Here is a 15961-nt window from a genome sequence, read left to right on the forward strand (position 1 = left end):
GAAAGTCATGTTCTGAAGTGCCGTTGGTTTTGTTTGGAGAGAACATCGGCTACGTGTCAGATGTGTAGCCAAGCAGTAATGGGTCGACATAGCTGCAAATATTAGTCGAAAATATGAAGTGTTGTCAGCTGAAGTCTGATGATTCAGACGACCGTACGGACGAAGTACGCAAAAGTTCCGCTAGGCCGCGCCTCTTTAGCTCAGTGGTAGAGCACTGGTCTAGTAAACCAGGGGTCGTGAGTTCCATCCTCACAGGAGGAAGACGAATTTTGGAAATCAGTTGCGCGTCGTGGCCGTATAGCAAACGGTATCTGTGATGAGGAACAATTAGCGACAGGCGTATTATTAAGAATTACTCTCAGATGTGATTAAGGTGAATGGCGCAGATAAAGCATTTGCCAAAGCGTTACAGCATAAGGTGGGATGACGCAGTCTGAATTACATTTTATAGATGTATTTCTCACAAATCTCGGAGGCTCTCGCGGTCGTCGTCGCCGCCGCCGCTTCTGCAGAAGTAGCAAATGGCCATCGTAGCAAATGCGGCGATGGACACCCTGCCATCGATTCCGAATGCGCAAAGTGTGTGGTCTTTTGTTTTCCTGTCTATGTTTGGTCGGTCTAGTAAGAGGTTGAATGTAACGAATGGGTGGGAAAGAGTAAGGGGCAGCGGCTGTGTGGAGCGAAAACACAATTCCTCAGGGGGTGTGAGCGTTTCGAGATGAGTCGTATATCAGTTATACTTGGTCGTCAGTGACCGTGTGGCCTAATGGATAAGGCGTCGGACTTCGTATCCGAACATTGCAGGTTCGAATCCTGTCACGGTCGTGTTTTTCCAGTTCTGAAAAAGAAACATACCGTTTTAATGTAGCAATTGAGCAGTACGAAACCGTCTGAATGTTGCTGTTGACCATTTTGTGCTTGGAGATGGTCTTGAGCTTGAAACACACACAACAAGACCGGTGTTAACTAGCGAAATGGTCGGCAGAGTGCCCTCACCGCGAGGTTTGACTGGCACTTGCACATCTAAAACAACGTCGGAAAGTAACTCGTTCAGCTTTTGAGTCACGTCAAGTATGTGTGTTAATTTTGACGCCGCTAGCTCTGCAGATTGTCATGCAATTCCTTTACCTCTCATAAATGATTATGAATTAAAAGTGAAGTACGTGACGAGTGTGACGTTAGGAAAACATTAGGCAGCATGGAGAGATTCTGTATGGGACCAACCAACCCAAACGAGTACTGTGTGATCTGCTACCCAGGAGGTTCCCAACGATGTAGCACGGCTAGCTCAGTCGGTAGAGCATGAGACTCTTAATCACAGGGTAGTGGGTTCGAGCCCTACGCTGGGCGGAACGGAATTTTTTCATCTGTAAATTACCGATTTTCTGATTAACGTGATGTAATGGAAATAGCAACTTTAAAATTTGCCTACGTCTCAATCAGTCGCAAGAAAACTGTATTTGAAGGTGAAGGTGATTTTGTAGACATGTGTGAAAGTCATGTTCTGAAGTGCAGGTGGTTTTGTTTGGAGAGAACATCGGATACGTGTCAGATGTGTAGCCAAGCAGTAATGGGTCGCCATAGCTGCAAATATTAGTCAAGAATATGAAGTGTTGTCAGCTGAAGTCTGATGATTCAGACGACCGTACGGACGAAGTACGCAAAAGTTCCGCTAGGCCGCGCCTCTTTAGCTCAGTGGTAGAGCACTGGTCTAGTAAACCAGGAGTCGTGAGTTCCATCCTCACAGGAGGAAGACGAATTTTGGAAATCAGTTGCGCGTCATGGCCGTATAGCAAACAGTATCTGTGATGACGAACAATTAGCGAGAGGCGTTTTATTAAGAATTACTCTCAGATGTGATTAAGGCGAATGGCGCAGATAAAGCATTTGCCAAAGCGGTACGGCATCAGGTGGGACGAGGCAGTCTGAATAACATTTTATAGATGTATTTCTCACAAATCTCTGAGCCTCTCGCGGTCGTCGTCGTCGTCGTCGTCGTCGTCGTCGTCGTCGTCGTCGTCGTCGCCGCCGCCGCCGCTTCTGCAGAAGTAGCAAATGGCCATCGTAGCAAATGCGGCGAGGGACACCCTGCCATCGATTCCGATTGCGCAAAGTGTGTGGTCTTGTTTTCCTGTCTATGTTTGGTCGGTCTCGTAAGAGGTTGAATGTAACGAATGGGTGGGAAAGAGTAAGGGGCAGCGGCTGTGTGGAACGAAAACACAATTCCTCAGGGGGTGAGACCGTTTCGAGATGAGTCGTATATAAGTTATACTTGGTCGTCAGTGACCGTGTGGCCTAATGGATAAGGCGTCGGACGTCGGATCCGAAGATTGCAGGTTCGAATCCTGTCACGGTCGTGTTTTTCCAGTTCTGAAAAACAAACATACCGTTTTAATGTAGCAAATCTGCAGTACGAAACCGTCTGAATGTTGCTGTTGACCATTTTGTGCTTGGAGATGGTCTTGAGCTTGAATCACACACAACAAGACCGGTGTTAACTAGCGAAATGGTCGGCAGAGTGCCCTCACCGCGAGGTTTGACTGGCACTTGCACATCTAAAACAACGTCGGAAAGAAACTCGTTCGGCTTTTGAGTCACGTAAAGTATGTGTGTTAATTTTGACGCCGCTAGCTCTGCAGATTGTCATGCAATTCCTTTACCTCTCAGAAATGATTATGAAATAAAAGTGAAGTACGTGACGAGTGTGACGTTAGGAAAACATTAGGCAGCATGGAGAGATTCTGTATGGGACCACCCAACCCAAACGAGTACTGTGTGACCTGCTACCCAGCAGGTACCCAACGAGGCAGCACGGCTAGCTCAGTCGGTAGAGCATTAGACTCTTAATCACAAGGGTGTGTGTTCGAGCCCTACCCTGGGCGAAACGGAATTTTTCTCCGCTGCAGATGTAAATTACCGATTTTCTGATTAACGTGATGTAATGGAAATAGCAACTTTAAAATTTGCCTACGTCTCAATCAGTCGCAAGAAAACTGTATTTGAAGGTGAAGGTGATTTTGTAGACATGTGTGAAAGTCATGTTCTGAAGTGCAGGTGGTTTTGTTTGGAGAGAACATCGGCTACGTGTCAGATGTGTAGCCAAGCAGTAATGGGTCGCCATAGCTGCAAATATTAGTTCAGTTCCGCTTCAGACGCCGTGCAGTGTGGACGTGCCTAGTCTTCCGCTCCGCCGTAGCGTTACGTGTAGTGGGATATCGTTTGTTTACGTGTAGTGTTGTACCTTCTGTAAGTTTTTCTCCGTCGTTGTTTCGTTCCTTTTGTTACTTTCTGTGTGTATTTCAGTGTTTTTGTTTAGCGGTTTAGACCACGTAGTTTTTGAAAATGTCGTCTCAGGTTATTCCTCGTCAGGCTACAGTTAGTTTTGCTTTCGACAAGTCCACCCGCCATGTGCAACCTAGTTCCCATGAGATTCATGATTGGTTAGTAGATACCTTTGGCATTAATTCGGATCAGGTGCACACTGCATATTTTTATACAGAACTCTATGTTTTCTTTGTTTAATTTATGGACCCCCTTCAGGTTGATAAAATTATTTCCAAATTTGGTCATCAGGTTCTCTTTCGGCATCGGGATGATTCTGTCAGTACCGTACTGCTTTCAAATGGTTCCATTACGTACACCAGTGTTCGTGTTTACAACCTTCCGCCGGAGGTGGATAATGTGTATCTTAAGGAGGGTTTACTCAAGTATGGTGATGTTAAGAGTATTCGCCTTGAACGCTGGTCCAGCCAACATCGTCTGCAGTGTTACAGTGGTATTCGTTCCGTCGAAATGCACGTGAAGCAGAATATTCCCTCGCACCTGCAGATCGGGGGATATCGTGTCCATGTAACATATAGTGGTCAGGTTGTTTCTTGTGTAATGAGGGTGGCCACGTGCGTGCCGACTGTCCGCGGAGGGTTTTTGTGTTAAAAAATTCTCTCGAACAGCGTCGCAATTTAACGGTCGCTGACCTCGTTGCCGGTGGTTCTGCTCTTGGTGTCGTACAGTCCTGTGGTAGTAGCGCCCGCCGCAGGTTTTGCACGCCCCTGACACAGAATTTCCTCCTTTGCGTGCTAAATCTGATGTTGTTCCGTCTGTTCCTCAGGTGGGTGTGCCGCTTTTGAATAATAAACGGCGTCGCGCACAAGATGGAAATAGTACGGATGAGGATCTCCCCGAGATGCCCCAATCCGAGAGACGGACATCCTCCGAGCCACAGAGTAGTGTAGATGCTCCCTGTTCCCCTGAAGTAGCTGTTCCGGTAGCGGCTGCTGACGCCCTTCCGGCTTCCGACGTGGCTTCTCTCGAGTCGGCTCGTCGGTCGGGCCTGTTGGCGCCGCCTTCCGAACCGACTTCGTTGTCACAACAAGTTGAGTCGCAACAACTTCCTGCTTCGCTGCCCCACACCTCTGCCAGCGGAGCTGCTCCGCTTCCTTCCAACTTAGCAGTTTCTGAGCTTCCTGCTCACGTTTCGCCTCCGTGTAGTCCATGTTTGCCGGAAGCTAATACTGGTGTAGACCAGTCCGTTTCGTCGGATGTTTCCCCCGCGACCCCGGACCCTGACTGTGGACCGGCGCGGGTGTTGTCAGATACAGAACTTGACCTTCCTACGGCATCGGCGGCTGCCGCTTCCTTGCCCGTCAGCCGACGCAAATTGCGCGTTCAGCCGAACGTCAATGCTGTTCGTAAAAAACCGAAACGTAAGGGATCCGCGGAAGGGGGTAGCAGTCCCCTTCCCTCGGATGCCTCCGTCTCCCCTGCTATGGACTGTGATGTTGATGCGTCGGTGTAGGTGATTTCTTCCCTCGCTTTTCTCTCCATGGTTGAAGCATACACCTTTCTTACCTTAAATGTTATCCGTATTGAGTCCGACGTTCGCATTGCCTCTTTGCGGCAGTTTCTTTCCGACTCCTGTGCGGACGTAGTATTTTTGCAGGAAGTATTGTTTTCTGATCTCTCTCTACCTGGATTTCAAACTGTTTTTAATGTCGCACCGGAGAATTCAACAGGAACTGCTCTTTTCTTTCGAGAAGGTATTCCTATTACTGACATTGAATTCCTTGACTCTGGCCTTGGGATTGGTTGTCGTCTTTTTGATCTCCACCTAGGTGTTTTGTATGCCCCCTCTGGTTCGGGTCGCACTGTGGCTCGATCGCGCTTTTATAGGGAAGAGCTTATTTATCTTTTTCGCAAGAGTCCTCGGAGTCTCCTGCTCGGAGGCGATTTTAATTGTGTTTTACGCCCCGAAGACCAGTCCCCCAATTTAAATTGTGTTTTACGCCCTGAAGACCAGTCCCCCAATTTTAATTATTGCCGAGATTTACATGACTTGGTTCGTACGATGCACCTGCGTGATGTTTGGGAACACAAATATCCCACCCTGGTGAAATTTACGTATTTTACCGCGTCCTCATGCAGTAGACTCGACAGATTCTACTTCTCTGACTTTTTATGTGATAACATTCTTTCTGTCGATGTTATTCCTACTAGTTTTTCTGACCATTGTGCTTTTACTGCAACTGTAAATCTTAGTCACCAACCAGCAAAACTTTATCGTTCCCAGTGGATGTTAAATGTTTCCCACCTTGCCGACAGTGCCATTGATGAAGTTGTAAGTGCCGTGTGGGAGCGATGTCTTCGCTCTGTCCCGCGTTACCCCTCCTTGCTCGTTTGGTGGACTGCGTTTGCCAAGCCCAAGATTCGTCAGACTTTGATTTTTTACTGTGCCGCAAGGGCGCGTGATTTTAAGTACACGTATGAATTTTACTACTCTGTCCTGCGTGAACTGTATGACGTGGCGGGCCCTTCTCCTCTGCGGATCCATGATGTTCGTCGTATTAAAGCCAAGCTCTTGACCCTCAAACGACGACAGTTGGATGGTCTGCGAGTAAAGTCGAAACCTCACTCTCTTGTTGAAGGTGAACTGACTTCTTTGTACCACCTGCTGCGGCATCAGACTCGACGTCGTCGCACCTTCATCTCTTCTCTTATGGTGGATGATGGACGACAGCTTATTGCACAGGAGGATATGACGCGTGCTCTTCATCAGTATTACGCTAGTCTCTATTCTGCCGATGATTGTGGTGCGTCACTTTCTGATGATGTCCTTGAGGATCTTCCTGCGACGATCACGCCTGACGCGAACGGCGACTTTCTCCGGGAGTTCCAGGTAGATGATGTTTTCGGTTTTATTGCTCGCTCTCCGTCCGGTAAATCGCCGGGTCCAGACGGCCTGCCTAAAGAATTTTATCTCCGTTTTTGGCCTCTTTTGGGTGGCACTTTTACGCAGATTTTAAATGAGATTGTCAGGGGGATGGATGTGCCTGCCGATTTTAAAGTAGGGAAAATTGTTTTAATTCCGAAGTCCACTGGTCGTTTATCTACTGCCAATCTTCGTCCGCTCACTTTGCTGAACTTTGATTACAAGACAGCTGCTAGAGCGCTCAATAGTCGATTGTCTTCTCTGCTTCGGGGTGTGATTGGGGCACATCAATGTTGTTTTCCTGGTAGATCTATTCTGACCCCAGTAGCCGAATATCGGGATGTTGTCTCGGTTGCGGCGGTTACAAACGTTCATTGTGCCTTTGCTATCCTCGATTTTTATAAGGCTTTTGACCACGCCAGTCATGTGTTTTTAGATCATGTTTTAGATACAATAGGTTTTAACGCTTCATCACGTGGTGTTCTTGGTAATTTGTATTGGGGAATAACTGCTCGGGTGTCAGTCAATGGGCAGCTGACGCCGCCCTTTGCTATCCGCCGAGGGGTACCTCAGGGTAGTCCGCTCTCTATGTCGCTATTCATATTGTCCCTGGAACCGCTGCTTCGGACTCTTGCTTTCAAGCTTCAGGGTATGACCCTCTCTGGTGGGAAGCTCACGGTTAAGGCGTACGCGGACGATGTCGTTGTTCTCCTCCGTCAACGTGATGATATCACATTGTTGAAAGGGGCAGTCGATGCATACTGTTGTGTCTCTGGAGCGCGTCTTAATCAGGGTAAGTGTAAGTTCCTTGATATTCGAGGGTTTCGAGATGCTGATGTTCCTTGGGCCACTTTTGTCGATCGCCATACGTCATTGGGGATTACCATTGATCGGTGTCCTATAAAAATGGCAGCTCTTAATTGGAAATCTGTCACCGAGAAGATACAGGGGGCTCTGATGGTCCATGAGCAGCGCTCTGCTACCATTTTGCAAAAAATCAGAATTTTAGACACATACGTGTTATGTAAAGCCTATTATGTTGCTCAGCTGTTCCCCCTTCCCATTATGGTGGCGAAACGGTTGCGCCAATTGTCTAGCAGGTTTATATGGAAGGGTCATCTATTCAAGTTGCGTTACGAGGTTATGACGAAACCGCGTATCTCCGGAGGCTTGGGCCTCACTGACATTACTCGCAAGGCATCTGCCTTGTACGTCCGCCGTACGACTCTAATTGTTACGCAAGAAATGACTTCAATTACATCCAGACTTTTTACTGTTGTGCGTCCGAAGAGCCTTGCTCCACCTGTCGACGTCGGTCGCCTCAATTTTAAGTTGAAACACGTCCGGGAATTTTATATTGCGGTTAGTTACCTCGGTGACGTCTTCTTGCGACGACCGGTGCCAACGACCAAGAGCTTGATTGCCCGTTGGGAGGGGCTAGCCGGTCCCAATCCAATCGAACTGGCGTCTCCATCAGTGTCCTGGAAGAACGTCTGGAAGAATGTTAGTCTGCCGATCCACACTATGGCTGTGGCGTCCACGTGGTGTAGGGTAGTTAATGGTTTGGTCCCCACCAACGTACGACTGCACCGTATTGGTCTTTCTGACACGGACAACTGCACTCGGTGTGGTCTCCTGGACACACTTGAGCATCGATTCACCTGCAGTGGGCACCTTGCTAATTGGATTTGGCTCAGGAAACAACTGGCTTTTGTCACTAGGACTGCCGAAACCGCTAATACCATTGACATCATCGTACGGCCCGATTCTTCCTTTTATCCGCGAACGAAGCTCAATACCGTTATGTGGTTGCTTGGACACTTCGTACATTTTGTTATTAGTTGTCATGAAGAGGATGAACACCTAACGTTTCGACAGTACATTCTTACTGCTTACTGGAACCGATTGCGCATGCCAGGACGCCGTGAAGATTTTGCAAATATGCTTAGCCTGACATTTGAAAGGGAGGGTGTTGGCTAAGGTCGCCTGTGTTAGCCGATTTCCTATACACTATTTCTGGATTTGCCACCTTTCTGTAAACTACTTTTCTAAACCTGGACTGAAGTTTTTGTGGATATTTAGGACGAACAAGAAAAACAAACGTGAGACCAAGAACAGAGACAGTAGGGGAAAGTACGACGCCGTAGTACAGGTGCCATTCGGAAACAGGACGGTGGAGTCATCGTGGCCAGGCCTCGGGTTTCGACCACTGCCCGCTTTGCTTCCGCAGCCTGAATCTGAGTGTCACCCCTAAATTTTAAACAATGGCATATCAAGTAATACAAAACAAAGAAAGGAAAAATAAAATGAAACAACAAGAAAAATATGGTAAAAAAAAAAATGGATAAGGCGTCGGACTTCGGATCTGAAGATTACAGGTTCGAATGCTGTCACGCTCGCGTTTTATCAGTTCTGAAAAAGAAACATACCGTTTTAATGTAGCAATTGAGCAGTACAAAACCGTATAAATGTTGCTGTTGACCATTTTCAGCTTGAAAAAAAAAAGTGGTAGGGCATTGATCTAGTAAACCAGGGGTCGTGAGTTCCATCCTCACAGGAGGAAGACGAATTTTGGAAATCAGTTGCGCCTCATGGCCGTATAGCAAACAGTATCTGTGATGACGAACAATTAGCGACAGGCGTTTTATTAAGAATTACTCTCAGATGTGATTAAGGCGAATGGCGCAGTTAAAGCATTTGCCAAAGCGGTACGGCATTAGGTGGGACGAGGTAGTCTGAATTACATTTTATAGATGTATTTCTCACAAATCTCGGAGCCTCTCGCGGTCGTCGTCGCCGCCGCCGCTTCTGCAGAAGTAGCAAATGGCCATCGTAGCAAATGCGGCGAGGGACACCCTGCCATCGATTCCGAATGCGCAAAGTGTATGGTCTTGTTTTCCTGTCTATGTTTGGTCGGTCTCGTAAGAGGTTGGATGTAACGAATGGGTGGGAAAGAATAAGGTGCAGCGGCTGTGTGGAACGAAAACACAATTCCTCAGGGGGTGTGAGCGTTTCGAGATTAGTCGTATATCAGTTATACTTCTTCGTCAGTGACCGTGTGGCCTAATGGATAAGGCGTCGGACTTCGGATCCGAAGATTGAAGGTACGAATCCTGTCACGGTCGTGTTTTTCCAGTTCTGAAAAACAAACATACCGTTTTAATGTAGCAATTGTGCAGTACGAAACCGTCTGAATGTTACTGTTGACCATTTTGTGCTTGGAGATGGTATTGAGCTTGAAACACACACAACAAGACCGGTGTTAACTAGCGAAATGATCGGGAGAGTGCCCTCACCGCGAGGTTTGACAGGCACTTGCACATCTAAAACCACATCGGAAAGTAACTCTTTCAGCTTTTGAGTCACGTAAAGTATATGTGATAATTTTGACGCCGCTATCTCTGCAGATTGTCATGCAATTCCTTTACCTCTCAGAAATGATTATGAAATAAAAGTGAAGTACGTGACAAGTGTGACGTTAGGAAAACATTAGGAAGCATGGAGAGATTCTGTATGGGACCACCCAACCTAAACGAGTACTGTGTGATCTGCTACCCAGCAAGTAGCCAACAAGGCAGCACGGCTAGCTCAGTCGGTAGAGCATGAGATTCTTAATCACAGGGCCGTGGCTTCGAGCCCACCGCTGGGCGGAACGGAATTTTTTTCCGCTGCAGATGTAAATTACTCATTTTCTGATTAACGTGGTGTAATGGAAATAGCAACTTTAAAATTTGCCTACTTCTCCATCACTCGCAAGAAAACTGTATTTGAAGGTGAAGGTGATTTTGTAGACATGTGTGAAAGTCATGTTCTGAAGTGCCGTTGGTTTTGTTTGGAGAGAACATCGGCTACGTGTCAGATGTGTAGCCAAGCAGTAATGGGTCGACATAGCTGCAAATATTAGTCGAAAATATGAAGTGTTGTCAGCTGAAGTCTGATGATTCAGACGACCGTACGGACGAAGTACGCAAAAGTTCCGCTAGGCCGCGCCTCTTTAGCTCAGTGGTAGAGCACTGGTCTAGTAAACCAGGGGTCGTGAGTTCCATCCTCACAGGAGGAAGACGAAATTTGGAAATCAGTTGCGCGTCGTGGCCGTATAGCAAACGGTATCTGTGATGAGGAACAATTAGCGACAGGCGTATTATTAAGAATTACTCTCAGATGTGATTAAGGTGAATGGCGCAGATAAAGCATTTGCCAAAGCGTTACAGCATAAGGTGGGATGACGCAGTCTGAATTACATTTTATAGATGTATTTCTCACAAATCTCGGAGGCTCTCGCGGTCGTCGTCGCCGCCGCCGCTTCTGCAGAAGTAGCAAATGGCCATCGTAGCAAATGCGGCGATGGACACCCTGCCATCGATTCCGAATGCGCAAAGTGTGTGGTCTTTTGTTTTCCTGTCTATGTTTGGTCGGTCTAGTAAGAGGTTGAATGTAACGAATGGGTGGGAAAGAGTAAGGGGCAGCGGCTGTGTGGAGCGAAAACACAATTCCTCAGGGGGTGTGAGCGTTTCGAGATGAGTCGTATATCAGTTATACTTGGTCGTCAGTGACCGTGTGGCCTAATGGATAAGGCGTCGGACTTCGTATCCGAACATTGCAGGTTCGAATCCTGTCACGGTCGTGTTTTTCCAGTTCTGAAAAAGAAACATACCGTTTTAATGTAGCAATTGAGCAGTACGAAACCGTCTGAATGTTGCTGTTGACCATTTTGTGCTTGGAGATGGTCTTGAGCTTGAAACACACACAACAAGACCGGTGTTAACTAGCGAAATGGTCGGCAGAGTGCCCTCACCGCGAGGTTTGACTGGCACTTGCACATCTAAAACAACGTCGGAAAGTAACTCGTTCAGCTTTTGAGTCACGTCAAGTATGTGTGTTAATTTTGACGCCGCTAGCTCTGCAGATTGTCATGCAATTCCTTTTCCTCTCATAAATGATTATGAATTAAAAGTGAAGTACGTGACGAGTGTGACGTTAGGAAAACATTAGGCAGCATGGAGAGATTCTGTATGGGACCAACCAACCCAAACGAGTACTGTGTGATCTGCTACCCAGGAGGTACCCAACGATGTAGCACGGCTAGCTCAGTCGGTAGAGCATGAGACTCTTAATCACAGGGTAGTGGGTTCGAGCCCAAAGCTGGGCGGAACGGAATTTTTTCATCTGTAAATTACCGATTTTCTGATTAACGTGATGTAATGGAAATAGCAACTTTAAAATTTGCCTACGTCTCAATCAGTCGCAAGAAAACTGTATTTGAAGGTGAAGGTGATTTTGTAGACATGTGTGAAAGTCATGTTCTGAAGTGCAGGTGGTTTTGTTTGGAGAGAACATCGGATACGTGTCAGATGTGTAGCCAAGCAGTAATGGGTCGCCATAGCTGCAAATATTAGTCAAGAATATGAAGTGTTGTCAGCTGAAGTCTGATGATTCAGACGACCGTACGGACGAAGTACGCAAAAGTTCCGCTAGGCCGCGCCTCTTTAGCTCAGTGGTAGAGCACTGGTCTAGTAAACCAGGAGTCGTGAGTTCCATCCTCACAGGAGGAAGACGAATTTTGGAAATCAGTTGCGCGTCATGGCCGTATAGCAAACAGTATCTGTGATGACGAACAATTAGCGAGAGGCGTTTTATTAAGAATTACTCTCAGATGTGATTAAGGCGAATGGCGCAGATAAAGCATTTGCCAAAGCGGTACGGCATCAGGTGGGACGAGGCAGTCTGAATAACATTTTATAGATGTATTTCTCACAAATCTCTGAGCCTCTCGCGGTCGTCGTCGTCGTCGTCGTCGTCGTCGTCGTCGCCGCCGCCGCCGCCGCCGCCGCTTCTGCAGAAGTAGCAAATGGCCATCGTAGCAAATGCGGCGAGGGACACCCTGCCATCGATTCCGATTGCGCAAAGTGTGTGGTCTTGTTTTCCTGTCTATGTTTGGTCGGTCTCGTAAGAGGTTGAATGTAACGAATGGGTGGGAAAGAGTAAGGGGCAGCGGCTGTGTGGAACGAAAACACAATTCCTCAGGGGGTGAGACCGTTTCGAGATGAGTCGTATATAAGTTATACTTGGTCGTCAGTGACCGTGTGGCCTAATGGATAAGGCGTCGGACGTCGGATCCGAAGATTGCAGGTACGAATCCTGTCACGGTCGTGTTTTTCCAGTTCTGAAAAACAAACATACCGTTTTAATGTAGCAAATCTGCAGTACGAAACCGTCTGAATGTTGCTGTTGACCATTTTGTGCTTGGAGATGGTCTTGAACTTGAATCACACACAACAAGACCGGTGTTAACTAGCGAAATGGTCGGCAGAGTGCCCTCACCGCGAGGTTTGACTGGCACTTGCACATCTAAAACAACGTCGGAAAGAAACTCGTTCGGCTTTTGAGTCACGTAAAGTATGTGTGTTAATTTTGACGCCGCTAGCTCTGCAGATTGTCATGCAATTCCTTTACCTCTCAGAAATGATTATGAAATAAAAGTGAAGTACGTGACGAGTGTGACGTTAGGAAAACATTAGGCAGCATGGAGAGATTCTGTATGGGACCACCCAACCCAAACGAGTACTGTGTGACCTGCTACCCAGCAGGTACCCAACGAGGCAGCACGGCTAGCTCAGTCGGTAGAGCATTAGACTCTTAATCACAAGGGTGTGTGTTCGAGCCCTACCCTGGGCGAAACGGAATTTTTCTCCGCTGCAGATGTAAATTACCGATTTTCTGATTAACGTGATGTAATGGAAATAGCAACTTTAAAATTTGCCTACGTCTCAATCAGTCGCAAGAAAACTGTATTTGAAGGTGAAGGTGATTTTGTAGACATGTGTGAAAGTCATGTTCTGAAGTGCAGGTGGTTTTGTTTGGAGAGAACATCGGCTACGTGTCAGATGTGTAGCCAAGCAGTAATGGGTCGCCATAGCTGCAAATATTAGTTCAGTTCCGCTTCAGACGCCGTGCAGTGTGGACGTGCCTAGTCTTCCGCTCCGCCGTAGCGTTACGTGTAGTGGGATATCGTTTGTTTACGTGTAGTGTTGTACCTTCTGTAAGTTTTTCTCCGTCGTTGTTTCGTTCCTTTTGTTACTTTCTGTGTGTATTTCAGTGTTTTTGTTTAGCGGTTTAGACCACGTAGTTTTTGAAAATGTCGTCTCAGGTTATTCCTCGTCAGGCTACAGTTAGTTTTGCTTTCGACAAGTCCACCCGCCATGTGCAACCTAGTTCCCATGAGATTCATGATTGGTTAGTAGATACCTTTGGCATTAATTCGGATCAGGTGCACACTGCATATTTTTATACAGAACTCTATGTTTTCTTTGTTTAATTTATGGACCCCCTTCAGGTTGATAAAATTATTTCCAAATTTGGTCATCAGGTTCTCTTTCGGCATCGGGATGATTCTGTCAGTACCGTACTGCTTTCAAATGGTTCCATTACGTACACCAGTGTTCGTGTTTACAACCTTCCGCCGGAGGTGGATAATGTGTATCTTAAGGAGGGTTTACTCAAGTATGGTGATGTTAAGAGTATTCGCCTTGAACGCTGGTCCAGCCAACATCGTCTGCAGTGTTACAGTGGTATTCGTTCCGTCGAAATGCACGTGAAGCAGAATATTCCCTCGCACCTGCAGATCGGGGGATATCGTGTCCATGTAACATATAGTGGTCAGGTTGGCACCTGTTTCTTGTGTAATGAGGGTGGCCACGTGCGTGCCGACTGTCCGCGGAGGGTTTTTGTGTTAAAAAATTCTCTCGAACAGCGTCGCAATTTAACGGTCGCTGACCTCGTTGCCGGTGGTTCTGCTCTTGGTGTCGTACAGTCCTGTGGTAGTAGCGCCCGCCGCAGGTTTTGCACGCCCCTGACACAGAATTTCCTCCTTTGCGTGCTAAATCTGATGTTGTTCCGTCTGTTCCTCAGGTGGGTGTGCCGCTTTTGAATAATAAACGGCGTCGCGCACAAGATGGAAATAGTACGGATGAGGATCTCCCCGAGATGCCCCAATCCGAGAGACGGACATCCTCCGAGCCACAGAGTAGTGTAGATGCTCCCTGTTCCCCTGAAGTAGCTGTTCCGGTAGCGGCTGCTGACGCCCCTCCGGCTTCCGACGTGGCTTCTCTCGAGTCGGCTCGTCGGTCGGGCCTGTTGGCGCCGCCTTCCGAACCGACTTCGTTGTCACAACAAGTTGAGTCGCAACAACTTCCTGCTTCGCTGCCCCACACCTCTGCCAGCGGAGCTGCTCCGCTTCCTTCCAACTTAGCAGTTTCTGAGCTTCCTGCTCACGTTTCGCCTCCGTGTAGTCCATGTTTGCCGGAAGCTAATACTGGTGTAGACCAGTCCGTTTCGTCGGATGTTTCCCCCGCGACCCCGGACCCTGACTGTGGACCGGCGCGGGTGTTGTCAGATACAGAACTTGACCTTCCTACGGCATCGGCGGCTGCCGCTTCCTTGCCCGTCAGCCGACGCAAATTGCGCGTTCAGCCGAACGTCAATGCTGTTCGTAAAAAACCGAAATGTAAGGGATCCGCGGAAGGGGGTAGCAGTCCCCTTCCCTCGGATGCCTCCGTCTCCCCTGCTATGGACTGTGATGTTGATGCGTCGGTGTAGGTGATTTCTTCCCTCGCTTTTCTCTCCATGGTTGAAGCATACACCTTTCTTACCTTAAATGTTATCCGTATTGAGTCCGACGTTCGCATTGCCTCTTTGCGGCAGTTTCTTTCCGACTCCTGTGCGGACGTAGTATTTTTGCAGGAAGTATTGTTTTCTGATCTCTCTCTACCTGGATTTCAAACTGTTTTTAATGTCGCACCGGAGAATTCAACAGGAACTGCTCTTTTCTTTCGAGAAGGTATTCCTATTACTGACATTGAATTCCTTGACTCTGGCCTTGGGATTGGTTGTCGTCTTTTTGATCTCCACCTAGGTGTTTTGTATGCCCCCTCTGGTTCGGGTCGCACTGTGGCTCGATCGCGCTTTTATAGGGAAGAGCTTATTTATCTTTTTCGCAAGAGTCCTCGGAGTCTCCTGCTCGGAGGCGATTTTAATTGTGTTTTACGCCCCGAAGACCAGTCCCCCAATTTAAATTGTGTTTTACGCCCTGAAGACCAGTCCCCCAATTTTAATTATTGCCGAGATTTACATGACTTGGTTCGTACGATGCACCTGCGTGATGTTTGGGAACACAAATATCCCACCCTGGTGAAATTTACGTATTTTACCGCGTCCTCATGCAGTAGACTCGACAGATTCTACTTCTCTGACTTTTTATGTGATAACATTCTTTCTGTCGATGTTATTCCTACTAGTTTTTCTGACCATTGTGCTTTTACTGCAACTGTAAATCTTAGTCACCAACCAGCAAAACTTTATCGTTCCCAGTGGATGTTAAATGTTTCCCACCTTGCCGACAGTGCCATTGATGAAGTTGTAAGTGCCGTGTGGGAGCGATGTCTTCGCTCTGTCCCGCGTTACCCCTCCTTGCTCGTTTGGTGGACTGCGTTTGCCAAGCCCAAGATTCGTCAGACTTTGATTTTTTACTGTGCCGCAAGGGCGCGTGATTTTAAGTACACGTATGAATTTTACTACTCTGTCCTGCGTGAACTGTATGACGCGGCGGGCCCTTCTCCTCTGCGGATCCATGATGTTCGTCGTATTAAAGCCAAGCTCTTGACCCTCAAACGACGACAGTTGGATGGTCTGCGAGTAAAGTCGAAACCTCACTCTCTTGTTGAAGGTGAACTGACTTCTTTGTACCACCTGCTGCGGCAT

At 47.5% G+C, this 15961-nt stretch overlaps 9 non-coding genes across 9 annotated transcripts; all 9 read left to right on the forward strand.

The window, feature by feature from the left end:
* Window positions 1-189: 189 nt before the first annotated feature.
* Window positions 190-261, forward strand: Trnat-agu (transfer RNA threonine (anticodon AGU)). The gene has a single exon. It is a non-coding gene; the product is annotated as a tRNA-Thr (tRNA).
* A 491-nt stretch (window positions 262-752) lies between these two features.
* Trnar-ucg (transfer RNA arginine (anticodon UCG)) lies at window positions 753-825 on the forward strand. Its single transcript has one exon. It is a non-coding gene; the product is annotated as a tRNA-Arg (tRNA).
* A 452-nt stretch (window positions 826-1277) lies between these two features.
* On the forward strand, window positions 1278-1350 carry Trnak-cuu (transfer RNA lysine (anticodon CUU)). The gene has a single exon. It is a non-coding gene; the product is annotated as a tRNA-Lys (tRNA).
* Window positions 1351-1681: 331 nt separating this feature from the next.
* On the forward strand, window positions 1682-1753 carry Trnat-agu (transfer RNA threonine (anticodon AGU)). The gene has a single exon. It is a non-coding gene; the product is annotated as a tRNA-Thr (tRNA).
* Window positions 1754-2284: 531 nt separating this feature from the next.
* Trnar-ucg (transfer RNA arginine (anticodon UCG)) lies at window positions 2285-2357 on the forward strand. The gene has a single exon. It is a non-coding gene; the product is annotated as a tRNA-Arg (tRNA).
* A 6900-nt stretch (window positions 2358-9257) lies between these two features.
* Trnar-ucg (transfer RNA arginine (anticodon UCG)) lies at window positions 9258-9330 on the forward strand. Its single transcript has one exon. It is a non-coding gene; the product is annotated as a tRNA-Arg (tRNA).
* An 863-nt stretch (window positions 9331-10193) lies between these two features.
* Window positions 10194-10265, forward strand: Trnat-agu (transfer RNA threonine (anticodon AGU)). Its single transcript has one exon. It is a non-coding gene; the product is annotated as a tRNA-Thr (tRNA).
* Window positions 10266-10756: 491 nt separating this feature from the next.
* Window positions 10757-10829, forward strand: Trnar-ucg (transfer RNA arginine (anticodon UCG)). Its single transcript has one exon. It is a non-coding gene; the product is annotated as a tRNA-Arg (tRNA).
* Window positions 10830-11685: 856 nt separating this feature from the next.
* Window positions 11686-11757, forward strand: Trnat-agu (transfer RNA threonine (anticodon AGU)). The gene has a single exon. It is a non-coding gene; the product is annotated as a tRNA-Thr (tRNA).
* The last annotated feature ends 4204 nt before the right edge of the window (window positions 11758-15961 follow it).

Source organism: Schistocerca gregaria, chromosome 3, assembly GCF_023897955.1.
Source record: "Schistocerca gregaria isolate iqSchGreg1 chromosome 3, iqSchGreg1.2, whole genome shotgun sequence".
Lineage (NCBI taxonomy): Eukaryota > Metazoa > Arthropoda > Insecta > Orthoptera > Acrididae > Schistocerca > Schistocerca gregaria.